Source organism: Aethalodelphis obliquidens, unplaced genomic scaffold (assembly GCF_003676395.1).
Source record: "Aethalodelphis obliquidens isolate GAN/ISIS:26980383/991018 unplaced genomic scaffold, ASM367639v1 scaffold94, whole genome shotgun sequence".
Taxonomy (NCBI): Eukaryota; Metazoa; Chordata; class Mammalia; order Artiodactyla; family Delphinidae; genus Aethalodelphis; species Aethalodelphis obliquidens.
Window position 1 is genome coordinate 929,794 of NW_020838038.1, and position 17,430 is coordinate 947,223.

Genomic DNA, 17,430 nt, shown 5'->3' on the forward strand with positions numbered 1-17,430 from the left:
TCTAAGGGCTGAGTCTCCCTCAGAAGCACGTGGCCCCAAAACACTTCCGGGGACAGGCGTGGAGCTACTCCCAGGGGGAACAGGGTAAAAAAGGAAATCCATCCAAATCTTCCCCAGGACAACTCCTAAAGGATCCTCACATGTCCTCAGGAGGACCTGTCTCCACACTCACGAGGGACTAAGCAGTGAAACAGTGGCATCCATCTTGTTTAGATTAGGAGCTCGGCAGCACATGGGGAGGAAGGTGCCACTTATCCCCAGGCTTAGAGGAAGAATACTGCCCCTCTGGTGGGTCAAGCTTTACCATCATCATCATCATCATCATCCTTTAAAAAAAACCCTTCAGATGTGTTTATTTTTGAAAAACTGGTCTTTTCCGATTCCAATCCTAAAATACCAGGACCCATTTTCTAATTCACAACCAAACAGGTGGAAACCAATTTAGGCATAAGTATTTTCCTGTGTATGTGGGAATGTCCACGATGTAACTAGTTTCCTCCCCTGGAAGGAAGGTGTCTAACTTCAAAGGACTCTCTACTTTGGTGCTATCCTTTTTGCTCTTATGGCCAAGGCCACATCCAGATTATTGTCTCCTTAGACCCAGAATACTGCAGGAGGCTTTCTACCTTGCATTTGGCTGCTAAAGCCAGCATCCCCAAATCACTGCTTTGAGGGTTCCAATACCCCCACTCAAAAGCTTGCAATGGTGCCTACATTAGTCTGGGTGAGTAATGCCAGATGCTGTAACAAGCAACCCTCAAATCTCAATGACCTAAAAGTTTAACATGATAAAGTAAAGTAGAACATGATAAAAGTTTATTTCTTGCTCATGCAAGGACCACTCTGCTGAGTGGTTCTCCTCTAAAGGGAGACTCAGGAGTCCAGGTTGTATCCATCTTGAGGTTCTACCATCCTGTGTGTTCGAGGCTGAGCTGATATCACCAGCTGCCAGGTGGGGCATAGAGAGCATGGAGGATCTCATACTTCATACCTAGCCATCTCAACCTGGAGGTAACACAGACCCCTACCACTCACATCCCACTGGAGAGAACTAGTCATGTGAAAAGAGAGCTGGGGAAACATGGCTCCTGGCTGGGCAGTCTTTTCCCAGAGACAACTCTACACTATGCAATGTGGAACACAAATGTTTGGTCATCAGCCAACCATCTATTCCACAGCACCTCTCTGCCCAGTGAATTACTTTCAAACTCTTTAGGGTGGCATTCAAAGCCTACCCCAGGGACTTCCCTGGTAGCACAGTGGTTGAGAGTCCGCCTGCCAATGCAGGGGACACGGGTTCAATTCCCTGGTCCAGGAAGATCCCACATGCCGCAGAGCAACTAAGCCCGCACGCCACAACTATTGAAGCCCGCATGCCTAGAGCCTGCGCTCTCTGCAACAAGAGAAGCCACCACAACGAGAAGCCCGCACACCGCAACGAAGAGCAGCCCCCACTCGCCACAACTAGAGAAAGCTTGCACTCAGCAACAAAGACCCAATGCAGCAAAAATAAGTTAAAAAAAATTTTTTTAAAAGCCTACCCTGGGCTCCCCTGGTGGCGCAGTGGTTGGGAGTCCGCCTGCCGATGCAGGGGACACGGGTTCGTGCCCCAGTCCGGGAAGATCCCACATGCCGCGGAGCGGCTGGGCCCGTGAGCCATGGCCGCTGAGCCTGCGCGCCCGGAGCCTGTGCTCCACAACGGGAGAGGCCACAACAGTGAGAGGCCTGCGTACCGCAAAAAAAAAAAAGAAAAAAAAAGCCTACCTCAACTTGGCTCCAATTCAAGTCATGAAGACCATGTTCTAGCCAATCAGGATGACCCAATTTGCCACCAGACATATCGGTTAGCTTGTGTTGCAAAGCAAACCATTCAAAACTTAGTGGCTTAAAACAACCACCATTTATTTAGCTCACAATTCCTCAGACCAGCTGTTTGGGTTGAGCTCACCTGAGAGGTTCTTCTGGTCCAGCGATGCTCACTCATGTGTCTGTGGTCAGCTGCCAGGTTGGCTGGGACTTTGGGTCCACAGGATTTCTCAGCTGAGCCGGCTTGCCTTTGCTTCATGTGGTCTCTTATCCTCCTGCAGCCTAGTCCAGGCTTGTAGACACAGCAGCGGCGGGCTTGGAAGAATGAGAGCAGACTGGGCGGAGCCACCTAAGGCCCACACTCCCAAGTCACTCACTTTTGCAGCACTTTATCGGACAAAGCCAGTCACAAGGCCAGTGCAGATTCAAAGGGTGGACAAGAGATTCCACCTCTTGATCGAAGAAACTTCAATACGATTCCACCAGATAAGTACTGTACTCTCCATGCCTTCCACACAATGTGCCATCTACCTAAAACCTCCCCCTCCTCTTTGTCTTTGCCTGTGGACCACTCCAGCTCAAATGCCTCCTATCCCACGGTGGCTTCCGCCTTAGCTTAGGCTCTCCCCCAGACAGTCTGAGACAAGGGCTTGAGTACAGATATCGAGTGAAGAAGTGTGAGGAGTAGAACAGAGACACAGGAAAAGCCAACATAAGGATGCTTCACTGAGATCACTGCTATGGGCATGGGATCCGCTCAGCCACGGGATGCCTCTCAGAACTGTCCATCCTTCAAAGTGGAGGTGGAGCCTTTATCCACCAGCTCCCGGAGAGCAGTATCTTCTCTGCACTTTCAGGCTGCTCTTGCATGTGGACTGAGCCAGCTCCGCAGTACGAGAGGAAAGACCCGAGGCAGAAAGATACACGTGCAGGCTCCAAGTGTGATGCTCTCAGCCTGAGACCCTGAGCTTGCCTGGAACAATCCACTACAGCTGTGTCTGAAATCAGAGACCAGGGAGTGTTTTGTGAGGTACCAAAGAGGTTAGGTATGATTTCTCTAATGTCTGCTTGGAGGGGATTTCTCCCTCCTCAGGGACCCTGTGCTCTGAAATTCCCATCATCCTATGGTACAATTATACGCTGTTTTTAATTGCAGACATTCACATGTGTGTATAATCTCTCCTGCTGGACTACAAGCTCCTAAGGACAGCGGCCACATTAGATAGAACTTTCTAGACCCCTGTGCTGGCCCCTAGCACAAAGCCCTATCAGTTTTGCTGGCTGAGTAAGAGGAGAAACTTCCTAGATCCAAGACATTGTCATCTTTCACTCAGACACTCCTTCAACAAGTAACCGTAGGTACCTACCATGTGCAGTGCTACAAGGGTTGTAAAAAAAAACAAAACCCAGCAGAAGAGCCACAGTCCCCAATATTGAAAAAGATTTAATTGGGTATATACACCACACATACACCATAAAGTCTAAAAGGAAGCATGTCTAAGGCAGTGCCATGGGCATAATCTGGGGAGACGACGGTTATGCAGGGAAGCCTCAATGGAGGTGGTGATTTGGTCTGGAGGCCATAACGGAGGCTGAGCTGAAGAAGGAGATGACGCAATAAAAGGAGGGGCCATTTTCACCAAATTGTTCAATATGTCTACAATGCCCTTCTGACCATAAATATGATACATGCACATTACAGAAGAGTTAGAAAAGCAAAAAAAAAAAAAAACCCCAAAGAATAGAGCTACCACCCCGTCACAGTCCTACCACCCAAAGGTATCTGCTAAAAACATTTTGAGGTAGTCCCTTCTCACCTTCCTCCTACACGCTCATGTTACATGACTGAAGTCACTTCTGATTTATTTAGCATAAGAGCCAGAAGAGACAGAGAAAATTGAGCTCAACCGCTTCACTATATAAGTGAGAAACAGGGAGCTTCCCTGGCGGTCCAGTGGTTAAGACTCCACGCTTCCACTGCAGGGGGCACGGGTTCGATCCCTAGTCAGGGAACTAAGATCCCGTTAAATGCACGGCCAAAAAAAGAAGAAGAAGAAAGGAAGAAAGAAATGAGAAACAGGAGGCCCAAAGAAATCAAGGGACGTAGGAAGGCCCTAGGGTTTGAGACCAGAATGGAGGTCCCCCATTCCCAATCCAGGGCGCCTTCTTCATGCTGCTGCCTCTATTTAACTCTTCTTCCTCCCCACACGATTGTGAGTACAGACAAGAAACTTACGTTCGGGGCTTGCGATTTTCCAAATCAGTATGTGTTCCTAAAATTGTCTGTCTACGTAGGTAAACATTGCTGGGGAGAGAGATCACGGCTGCCGACAGAGTCACTGTGAGAGGTTAAGGCAACAACACAAATGAGAAAGCACCCTGCGTGCAGCAGGGGCCCCGAAAGTGTGGCTGGGTGGACACGTGACTGGGGCGGGGTGGGGGCCGGGGGACCCCGTCTTCTTCCACACGTCCTCGGGGACGGGCTCGCAGCGCTCTGCTGCCCACGTCCCAGGACAAAATAACCGGCTTCTCAGCCAGAAAGGTGGCTCTCCCAGGTCCCCTCTGTGTCTGGGTGGATTCATTTTTCTCTAAACTCCATGGTCCTTTGCAAAGAATGACTACAAGGGCTGCAGATGTCGCAGGCTCCTGTGAGCAGATGTTCATGCCTGTAAGAATCTCAGGGAAATTATACCTCAGCCTTTTAAGTTAATGAGCTAAAACCCAACAGAACATTCTGGGCTCATTTATTATTTTCCCCCAGTACAGCAGGCTGTGGATTAGTAGCCAGGAAACAAATACGCTTCCTGGGGAGTAGCCCATGGTCACTGGAGTCACAGAGAAGACCAAGCTCTCTGTGTCTTGGCCACTCTGGTTATCTCTCTTCTGGGCTTTGCTGATGACACAAACCCTCCGGTATCAGAGGAGAAATACATTCAGGGACTCTGTGGGTGGCAAAGGAAACAACACCTCCCCACCTCTCTTCCCACCAGCCACTTCCAAATCCTCCACTGCCATCATCACCCATGCCAGGGGCAAGAATCAGAGCGGCAACAGAGAGCTTGGCAATTATTTAACCTTCCTCCTGCGCTGGAAGCCGGTGCGGTCTTGGAAAACAACATGTGTAACAATCAGGAAGGCTTAAAGGAATTTTAGAAATAGAGCCTTAGATGAAGTCACAGCTTGCTTGCTCTCTGTCTTTCTTTCTTTTAGTAAATGCAAGAACATCTCTTTTGGAGTGGACATATGTATACGTATAACTGAATCACTTTGCTGTACAGCAGGAACTAACAATATTGTAAATTAACTATACTTCAATAAAATTTTTAAAAAATTAAAATAAAAGAATCAGTGGAGCATATGGGAGAAAAAAAAAAGAACATCTCTTTTGTTCACCTATACCTCAGCGTCTAAACACACTTTTGTGGGGAGCGATCAGGTTACCTGCGTAAAGCAATGCATCATTTCTCTTGGAGAATAAGGCCAGGGCATAACCTTCTCATCACCATGAGCAAAGAGGCACCCAGGCTGCTCTCTTTCCTCCTTTCCACCCAACCTCGCCTCCCTCCATAGCGGCCCCCTGACCAAGCGTGGAGGTCAATGAGTGACGAGTAACAGTCTCCCTAGCATGACGTTCTGATGAGGCCAGGGCATTGCAAACGGCAGACTGCAAGGAACTTTCCAAAGCAGAGTCTGTTCGAAAACACACTCCACTCCTCCCTCAGGCAACTCAGAAGGGTGCAGGTTGGGTCACAACCAGAATCCCCTCAGAGGTAGAGAGAGAGCGACATCCCTTGAAACAGAACTTGGAGAGAAAGAGCCACATGAAAATGTTGGGCTCACTTTAAATGCCCAAGGGGAGAACAAGATTCCCAGGCGTTGAGAACAATTTCTAACCAGCAAACAAATAGGCACTTCATCGCTGAGCCCGTCCCAAGCGTGGCAGCCGGGATCCACTCTGGTTCTGTTGGTGGCAGTGGGCAAAGGTCCAGGTTCCCCTAGTTTCTCCCACTGGTTTGTCCATCTCTCAGTTAAATGTGCAGAGTTTGTTTTTAAAAGGCATTGCCAAAGGCTTCTCTCACAGTCTGACTTCTCTGACAGACTGACTTACCGGATCTGTCTTCGGGTGGAGTAAATCAGGGCTGTTAGTAAGTTTGGCGGTCAGAAGCTGAGGAAGTTCCCGTCTGATGCCTTCTGTTTTCTCTAGGAAAATGATGACAAGTTTATTTCCTGCAAATTCAATGCAGGTGGTGTGTGCATGCGCGTGTGTGTGTCTTGGTGGAGGGCAGTGCTGAAGAAAATGGAGAAGTTTGAAAATAACTCTGGCAGAAAACAGGAGAGACATCTAAGGACACAGAGAATGACTATATAACAGTTTTGAGGACCCAGTAAACTTGGACAATCTAACTTTGTATATGCCATTGTCTGAACTTTTTTCCATGCGTGCAGCTACAGATTGAATGAGTCTGAGTGCCAGACTGATCCAGGGTGGGGTTCTGTCAGGCGAGTACAATTAAAAGACAATGAGGACATGGGGTTGAGGAGATTTTCAAGAGAGTGAAGAGTAGCTAGAGGGAAAATCAGGAACAAGATGACCTACAACTCATACGAGGCAGGATACAGCACCCATTCCCACCAGCCAGAGTGGAAAGTCTCAGAATTCATGGGGCATCAGGTACAGTACTCAGATGCCTGTTGACTCAAAAGTGGGAAATAATGAGCCTTAAACTGAATGCTGCCCAGTCCTGCCTAGCAAATCTTAAAAGCAAGACCCAAAAGAATCAAACCGTTTCTAAGTAATTTAACCACATCCCAGAAAAAGGGAAAGCAATTTAGAAGAATGCAAAAAAATATCCAACACCCAAGAAGGTAAAATTCACAATGTCTGGAATCTACTTTTAAAAAATATCAGGAAAGCAAAGAAGCAGGAAAAATCAATCAATTGAAACTGAACGAGAAGGGAGAAATGATTGAATTAGTAGACAAACTCATTAAAACAGTTATTATAACTGTATTCCATACGTTCAAGAAGCTAGACGAAAGAGCACAAGTTAACTGGAGACAAAAATGGTAAAAATATAGGCGAATCATAGTTCTTTAAAGCACGCGTGAAGGTTGAAAGCAAAATACATAACACTGTATGATGGGGATCTCAACATAGGTAGATGTAATATATAAAACTATAGTATAAGGGGAAAGGAGAGAGGGATCCATATGGTCGTAAGGTTTCTACATTTTCATCGAAGTAGGAAAACACTGATTCTAAATAAAATGTGAAAACTTAAGCATGCATTTTGCAATCCCTCCAGCAACTACTAAAACATAAGTCAACTGTTTAGAACATACCATAGCACTGACCTGATGAAGGAAATACTACCTCTGCTGCAACAAAAAAGCTAATAAAATATCATAAAACTACCATCACCACAATTGTTGCTCTAGGACAGGGGGTAAGCAAACTATGGCCCATGGGCCAAATTTTTATAAATAAAGTTTTATTGGAAAACTGCCATGCTCATTCATTTATTCATTGTATATGCTGGTTTTCATGCTACAATGGCAGACTTGAATAGTTGCAACAGAGACCACATGGCCCTCAAAGCCACAAATATTTACTATCTGGCATTCTATAGAAAAAGTTTATTCAAATATCTTTGATATCGCTTATATGTGGAATGTAAAAAAATGATAAAAACGAACTTATTTACAAAACAGAAACAGATTCAGAGATTTAGAAAATAAACTTATGGTTACCAAAGGGGAAAGGTGGTGGGGAGGGATAAAACGGGGGTTTGGGATTGACATATACACATTACTGTACTTAGAATAGATGGTCAACGGGGACGTACAATATAGTGTGGGGAACTCTACTCAGTATTCTGTAATAATTTCAATGGGAAACGAATTTGAAAAAGAATAGATATATGTACATGTATAACTGAATCACTTTGCTGTACACCTGAAACTAACACAACACTGTAAATCAACTATACTCTAATATAAAATAAAAATTTTAAAAAAGGAAAAAGTATGTTACCTCCTGCTCAATTACCATACAGCCTCAACAAAACAAAAGCCCCATGATCTGTTCCTCAACACCCGTGAAGGGAGGGCTTCATACAGGGACCACTGTAAATGCTGCTGCAGAGAAACAAAACTCTACAACTGTGTGTGCCATGAGAAGCATGGTGTCCGCCTCACTTCCACTTAACAAATCTCTCAGGGAGGTTATCTTCACGGCAAAACCTAGGACACATATGGAATCCAAGCTATAAGAGAAAATGAGAAATGACTTTAGCTTTCAAATCCCCAGCATGCAGTAAGGCACGCTACAGAGGGTTGGAATGGAAGTGAGTGGGCAATTCGTACTGTCAAACCGTCCACCCTGGTGGTCATTCAAAATAAGGAATCCACAATCAAGCCAACAGAAGGGGGACCAGGAGAAGGTTTAAAGCGGAGAATAAAAGGCACGTTACTTCTATTATTTAATTTTTATTGAGATATAACTCACATACCATAAAATTCACCCTTCTAAAGTGTATGATTTAGTGATTTTTAGTAATGTTCACAAAGTTCTGCAACCATCACTACTATCTAATTCCAGAATATTTTATCACCCCAAAGATAAACCCCATACCCATTAACAGTCACTCCCTATTTGCCTCTCCTTCCAACCCCTGGCAACCGCTAATCTACATTCTGCCTCTACGGATTTGCCTACTGTGTACCTTTCATATAAAGAGACTCATGCAATATGTGGCATTTTGATTTGCAGCAACATGGATGGACCTAGAGATTATCACACTAAATGAAGCGAGTCAGACAGAGAAAGACAAATACCATATGATATCACTTACAAGTGGAATCTAAATTACGACACAAATGAACTTATCTACGAAACAGAAACAGACTCACAGACATAGAGAACCAACTTATGGTTATCAAAGTGGAAAGGTGGTGGGGAGGGATAAATTAGGAGTTTGGGATGAGTAGATACAAACTATTGCATATAAAACAGATAAACAACAAGGTCCTACTGTATAGCACAGGGAACTATAATATCCTATAATAAATCATAATGGCAAAGAACATGAGAAAGGATATATATATTCTTTTTACGTATACAACTCAATCACTTTGCTGTATACCAGAAACTAACACAACATTGTAAATCAACTATACTTCAATTTAAAAAAATACGTGGCAGCTTGTGTCTGACTCCTTTTACTTAGCATAATGTTGCAAGGTTCATCCATGTTGTAGCCTGTTTGTCAATACTTCATTCCTTTTATGGATATGTATAGACACACCATATTTCGTTTATCTATTCTTTGATTGATGGATATTTGGGGTGGTTCCACTTTGGGGCTACTATAAATAATGGTGCTATGAACATTTGTGTACAAGTTTTTGCATGGACATTTCAATTCTCTCGGGTATATGTGTAGAAGTGGAATTGCTAGGTCACGTGGTAACTCTCTGTTTAACTTTTTGAGGAGCCGCCAAATTGTTTTCCAAAGGAGCTGCACCATTTTACAATCTTAACAGCTTTGTACAAGGGTTCTAATTTCTCCACATTATTGCAAAATTTGTTATCTCTTGCTTTTTCTTTCCTATTACCAACCTAGTGTGTATGAATTGTATCTCATTATGGTTTTGACTTGTATTTCCCTAATGACTAACGGTGTTGAACATTTTTTCACGTGTTTGTTGGCCATTTGTATATCCTATTTAGAGCAAAATCTATTCAGAGACTTCACCCATTTAAAAAATTGGGTTATTTGATTTTTATTGGTGAGTTGTAAGAGCTCTTTACATGTTCTGGTTACTGGTCCATTATCAGATAAATGATTTGTAAATATTTTGTCCTATTTTGTGAGTTGTCTTTTCACTTTCTTGATAGTGTCCTCTGAAGCACAAAAGTTCTTAGTTTGATGAAGTCAAAATTATCTATTTTTTTCTTTCATCACTTATGTTTTTGCTACCATAGCTAAGAAACTATTGTCTAATTCAAGAATATGAAGATTTATTTATGTGTATACTTTCTTCTAAGAGTTTTATAGTTTTAGCTTTTGCATTCAGGTTTTTGGTCCATTTTTAGGCTAAATTTGGCATATGATGTGAGGTAGTGGTCCAACTTCATTCTTTTGCATATGGATATCTAGTTGTCCCATCACCATTTATTGGAAAGGCTATTCATACCTTATCGAATTGTCTTGGCATCCTTGCAGAAAATCAATGGATCATAAATGTAAAGGTTTATTTTTGGAATCTCAGTTCTACTCCATTGATCTATATGTCTATACTCATACCAGTACCACACCATCTTGATTACTGTTGCTCTGAAGTATTATAAGTTTGCAAATGGAAAGTGTGAGTCTTCCAACTTTGTTTTTCTTTTTCAACATTGTTTTAGCTGTTCTGGGTATTTTTTTTTTTTTTTTTTTGCCGTACGCTGGCCTCTCACTGTTGTGGCCTCTCCCGTTGTGGAGCACAGGCTCCGGACGCGCAGGCTCAGCGGCCATGGCTCACGGGCCCAGCCGCTCCGCGGCATGTGGGATCTTTCCGGACCAGGGCACGAACCTGTGTCCCCTGCATCGGCAGGCGGACTCCCAACAACTGCGCCACCAGGGAAGCCCTGTTCTGGGTATTTTGAGTTTCCATGTGAATTTTAGGAGAAGCTTGTCAATTTTAGCTTTAAAAACAAAGCAGCTAAGATTTTTATAGGGACTGTGCTCAATCTGTAGATCAATGTTGTAATCTTAACAACATTAAGTCTTTCAATCCATGAACGTGAGATGCCATTCCATTTATTTAAGTCTTCTTTAACTTCTTTCAGTGATGTTTTGTACTTCCTAGGGTACAAGTCTTACACGTCTTTTGTTCAATTTACTCCTAAGCATTTTATTCTTTTTATTTCTTTTGTAAATGGAATTATTTTATTTTATTTTACTTTTGGATTCTTCATTGCTAGTGTATAGAAATACAATTGATTTTTTAATATTGATCCTTTGTCCTGCAATTTTGCTGACCTGTTGATTAGCCCTAATTGTGTGTGTGTGTGTGTGTGTGTGTGTGTCTGTGTCTGTGAGAATTCCTCAGGATTTTCTACATACAAGATCATGTCATCTGCAAACAGAGGTAGTTTTACTTCTTCTTTTCCAATCTAGATACCTTTTATTTCTTTTACTTGCCTGACTGCCCTGGCAATAACGTCCAGTTAACTGTTGAATAGAAGTAGCAAGAAGGGGACACCCATCTTGTTCCTGTTCTTAGGGAGAAAGCTTTCAGTCACAAGTATGGTGATAGCTGTGGGCTTTTCATAGATGCCCTATACCAAGTTAAGGAAGTTCCCTTCTATTCCTAGTTTGTTGAGTGTTTTTTTTTTTATAATGAAAAGGTCTTGAATTTTGTCAAATGCTTTTCCTTGGCTATTGAAGTGATTATGGGGTTCTTCTTCTTTATTAATATGATGTATTACATTGATTGATTTTCATACGTTGACACCATCTTGCATACGTGGGATAAATATCACTTGGTCATAGTGTAAAATCCTTTTTATATTTGGATTTGGTTTCCCAGTGTTTTGGAGAGTATTTATGCATCTATAATCATAATGGATATTGGTCTATAGTTTCTTTTCTTGTAACGTCTTTGGTTTTGGTATGAGGGTAATACTGACCACATGGAATGAGTTGTTAAGAATTCCCTCCTTTCTATTTTCTGGAAGAGTTTGCAACAGCTTGGTGTTACTTCTTCCTTAAACACTTAGTAGAATTCATGAGCAAAGTCATCTGGTCACGGGACTTACATTGTGGGAAGTTTTTTGATTCCTGATTCAATGTTTTTACTTACATTTAGATTTTCTATTCCTGCTTGAAACAGTTTCAGTACTTGTATCTTTCTGGGAATTTACCCATGTCATCTAGGTTATCCAATTTGTTGGCATATAATTGTTCATATTATTCCCTTCTAATCCTTGTTATTTTCATAGGGTCAGCAGCAATGTCCTCACATTCGTTACTCACTTTAGTAATTTGAGTCTTCTCTTTTTTTCTTGCTCCATCTAGATAAAGGTTGGTCAATTCCGTTGATCTTTTCAAAGACCCAGCTTTTGGTTTCATTGATATTTCTCTATTGTTTTTCTATTTTCTATTTCATTAATTTCCACTCTAATCTTTGTCATTTCCTCCCTTCTGCTTGCTTTGTGTTTAGTTAGTTCTTCCTTTTCTAATTTCTTAAGGTAGAAAATTAGGTTATTTATTTGAGATGATTCTTTTTTTAATATAGGCGTTTATACCTATAAAATTCTCTGTAAGCACTACTTGAGTTGCATTCCAGAAGTTTTGTCTATATGTCCCTTCAGTCCAGTCAGCTTTTGTTTCATGATTTTTGGGAGTCTGTTGTCACATGCACGTATATTTATAATTGTTCTATTTTCCTGATGAATTGACTCTTTTATCATTAGAAAATATCCTTCTTTGTCTCTAGTACCAATGTTCGTAATAAAGTGTCTTCTGTCTGATATTAGTATAGACACTCTAACGCTTTTAGCTTACATTTTCATGTTATCTTTTTCCTTTACTTTCAGCCAATTTGTGTCTTTGGATCTAAAGTGTGCCTCTTGAAATAAAAGCAAAAATAAACAAATGGGACCTAATTAAACTTAAAAGCTTTTGCACAGTAAAGGAAACTATAAACAAAACAAAAAGACAACCTACTGAATGGGAGAAAATATTTGCAAAGGATATGATCGATAAGCAAAATATATAAGCAGCTCATGCAACTCAACATCCAAAAAAAAAAAAAACAACCCAAATAAAACATGGGCAGAAGATCTGAATAGACATTCTTCGAAAGAAGACATACAGATGGCCAACAGGCACATGAAAAGAGGCTCATCATCGTTCATCATCAGAGAAATGCAAATTAAAACTACAATGAGATATCACCTCACATCTGTCAAAATGGCTATCATCAAAAAGACCACAAATTACAAATGTTGACAAGGATGTGGAGAAAAGGGAAGCCTCCTACCCTGTCGGTGGGAATGTAAATTGGTGCATCCACACTGGAAAACGGTATGGAGATTTCTCAAAAAACTAAAAACAGAACTACCATATGTCCCAGCAAATCCACTCCTGGGTATTTTTCCAAAAAAAACAAAAATAATAATTCAAAAAGATACATGCACCCCAATGTTCATAGCAGTGAGTGTCCATCAAGAGATGAATGAATAGGTGTGTTCCTTCCCCATAAATACAGCCCATTCTGAACTCTCCACAGACTGGCCTGTAACTTGCAACACTGAGCCTTCCAGAATTACAGTTCCTCTGCTATTCCCCAGTAAACTCAAGTTCAGAAACCCCATCAAGGCTCTGGCCTAGAGTTTCCTCTGACTCCTGTCTTTGCCACCTGACCAAACCCTGGACCATCCTCTGTGGCCCTGCATGGCATGCAGTAACTCCCCTCTGGGATCTCTGTGTGGCTGATAGGGTCTTGCTGTTCCGGACGGGTGTCATGCATGAGCCTCTGACGTGGGAGAGCCAAGTTCAGGACACTGGACCAACAGAGACCTCCTGGCCCCAAGTAATATCAATCGGTGAGAGATCTCCCAGAGACCGCCATCTCAACGCCAAGACCCAGCTCCACTCAACGACCAGCAAGCTCCAGTGCTGGATGCCACATGCCAAACAACTACCAGGACAGGAACACAACCCCACCCAGTAGCAGAGAGGTTGTCTAAAATCATAATAAGTTCACAGACACCAAAAACACCACCGGATGCAGTCATGCCCAAGAGAAAGAAAAGATGCAGCCTCATCCACCAGAACACAGGCACCAGACCCCTCCACCAGGAAGCCTACACAACCCACTGAACCAACCTTACCCACTGGCAGCAGACACCAAAAACAATGGGAACTATGAACCTGCAGCCTGCGAAAAGGAGACCCCAAACACAGTAAGTTAAGCAAAATGAGAAGACAGAAAAACACACAGCAGATGAAAGAGCAAAGTACAAACCCACCACACCAAACAAATGAGGAAGACATACGCAGTCTACCTGAAAAAGAATTCAGAGTAATGATAGTAAAGATGATCCAAAATCTTGGAAAGAGAATGGAGAAAATAAAAGAAACATTTAACAAGGACACAGAAGAACTAAAGAGCAAACAAACAATGATGAACAACACAATAAATGAAACTAAAAATTCCCTAGAAGGAATCAATAGCAGAATAACTGAGGCAGAAAAACAGAGAAGTGACCTGGCAGATAAAATACTGGAAATAACTACCGCAGAGCAGAATAAAGCAAAAAGAATGAAAAGAATTGAGGACACTCTCAGACATATCTAGGACAACATTAAAAGTACCAACATTCGAATTACAGGGGTCCCAGAAGAAGAAGAGAAAAAAAAAGGGGACTGAGAAAATATTTGAAGAGATTATAGTTGAAAACTTCCCTAAGATGGGAAAGGAAATAGTCAATCAAGTCCAGGAAGCACAGAGAGTCCCCTACAGGATAAACCCAAGGAGAAACACACCAAGACACATATATCAAACAATCAAAAGTTATTAAATACAAAGAAAAAATATTAAAAGCAGCAAGGGAAAAGCAACAAATAACATACAAGGAAATCCCCATAAGGTTAACAGCTGATCTTTCAGCAGAAACTCTGCAAGCCAGGAGGGAGTGGCAGGACATATATAAAGTGATGAAAAGGAAAAACCTACAACCAAGATTACTCTACCCAGCAAGGATCTCATTCAGATTCTATGGAGACATTAAAACCTTTACAGACAAGCAAAAGCTAAGAGAATTCGGCACCACCAAACCAGCTTTATAACAAATGCTAAAGGAACTTCTCTAGGCAGGAAACACAAGAGAACGAAAAGACCTACAGTAACAAACCGAAAACAATTAAGAAAATCGTAATAGGAACATACATACCAAGAATTACCTTAAATGTAAATGGATTCAATGCTCCAACCAAAAGACATAGACTGGCTGAATGGATACAAAAACAAGACCTGTATATATGCTGTCTACAAGAGACCCACTTCAGACCTAGGGACACATACAGACTGAAAGTGAGGGGATGGAAAAAGATATTCCGTGCAAATGGAAATCAAAAGAAACCTGGAGTAGCAATACACATATCAGACAAAATAGATTTTAAAATAAAGAATGTTACAGAGACAAGGAAGGACACTACATAATGATCAAGGGACCAACCCAAGAAGAAGATACAGCAATAGTAAATATTTATGCACCCAACATAGGAGCACCTCAATACATAGGGCAAATGTTAACAGCCATAAAAGGGGAAATTGACAGTAACACAATCATAGTAGGGGACATTAACACCCCACTTTCACCAATGGACAGATCATGCAAAATGAAAAAAAACACGGCAACACAAGCTTTAAATGATACATTAAACAAGATGGACTTAATGGATATTTATAGGACACTCCATCCAAAAACAACAGAATACACTTTCTTCTCAAGTGCTCATGGAACATTCTCCAGGATAGATCATATCTTGGGTCACAAATCAAGCCTTGGTAAATTTAAGAAAATTGAAATCCTATCAAGTAACTTTTCGGACCACAACGCTATGAGACTAGATATCAATTACAGGAAAAAAATCTGTAAAAAATGCAAACACATGGAGGCTAAACAATACACCGCTAAAAAACCAAGACATCACTGAAGAAATCAAAGAGGAAATCAAAAAATACCTAGAGACAAATGACAATGAAAACACACTGATGCAAAACCTATGGGATTCAGCATCAGCGGTTCTACAAGGGAACTTTATAGCAATACAACCCTACCTCAAGAAACAAGAAACATCTCAAATAAACAACTTAACCTTACACCTAAAGCAATTAGAGAAAGAAGAACAAAAAAACCCCAAAGTTAGCAGAAGGAAAGAAATCATAAAAATCAGATACAAATAAATGAAAAAGAAATGAAGGAAACAATAGCAGAGATCAATAAAACTAAAAGATGGTTCTTTGGGAAGATAAACAAAATTGATCAACCATTAGCCAGACTCATCAAGAAAAACAGGGAGAAGACTCAAGTCAACAGAATTAGAAATGAAAAAGGAGAACTAACAACTGACACTGCAGAAATACAAAGGATCATGAGACATTACTACAAGTAACTATATGCCAATAAAATGGACAACCTAGAAGAAACGTACAAATTCTTAGAAAAGCAACATCTTCCGAGACTGAACTAGGAAGAAACAGAAAAAGTGAAGTTACCAATCACAAGCACTGAAGTTGAAACTGTGATTAAAAATCTTCCAACAAACAAAAGCCCAGGACCAGATGGCTTCACAGGCGAATTCAATCAAACATTTAGAAAAGAGCTAACACCTATCCTTCTCAAAGTCTTCCAAAGTAGAGGAGATGGAGGGACACTCCCAAACTCATTCTATGAGGCCACCATCACCCTGATACCAAAACCAGACAAAGATGCCACAATGAAAGAAAACTACAGGCCAATATCACTGATGAACATAGAGGCAAAAATCCTCAACAAAATACGAGCAAACAGAATCCAACAGCACATTAAAAGGATCATACACCATGATCAAGTGGGGTTTATCCCAGGAATGCAAGGATTCTTCAACATACACAAATCAATCAATGTGAAAAACCATATAAACAAATTGAAGGATAAAAACCATATGATCATCTCAATAGATGCAGAAAAAGCTTTTGACCAAATTCAACACCCATTTATGATAACACCCCTCCAGAAATTAGGCATAGAGAGAACTTTCCTCAACATAATAAAGGGCATATATGACAAACCCACAGCCAACAAACTTCTCAATGGTGAGAAACTGAAACCATTTCCACTAACATCAGGAACAAGACAAGGTTGCCCACTGTCACCACTATTATTCAACGTAGTTTTGGAAGTTTTAGCTACAGCAATCAGAGAAGGAAAAGAAATAAAAGGAATCCAAATCAGAAAAGAAGAAGTAAAACTGTCACTGCTTGCAGATGACATGACACTAGACATAGAGAATCCTAAAGATGCTACCATAAAACTACTAGAGCTAATCAGTGAATTTGGTAAAGTCGTAGGATACAAAATTAATGCACAGAAATCTCTTGCATTCCTGTACACTAATGATGAAAAATCTGAAAGAGAAATTAAGGAAACACTCCCCTTTACCAGTGCAACAAAAAGAATAAAATACCTAGGAATAAACCTACCTAAGGAGACAAAAGACTTATATGCAGAAAACTATTAGATATTGATGAAAGACATTAAAGACAATAGAAACAGATGGAGAGATATACCATGTTCTCGGATTGGAAGAATCAACATTGTGAAAATGACTCTACTACCCAAAGCAATCTACAGATTCAATGCAGTCCCTATCAAACTACCAGTGGCATTTTTCACAGAACTAGAACAAAAAATTTCACAATTTATATGGAAACACAAAAGACCCCGAATAGCCAAAGTAATCTTGAGAAAGAAAAACGGGGCCGGAGGAATCAGGCTCCCTGACTTCAGACTATATGAGAAAACTACAGTAATCAAGACAGTATGGTACTGGCACAAAAACAGAAATATAGATCAATGGAATA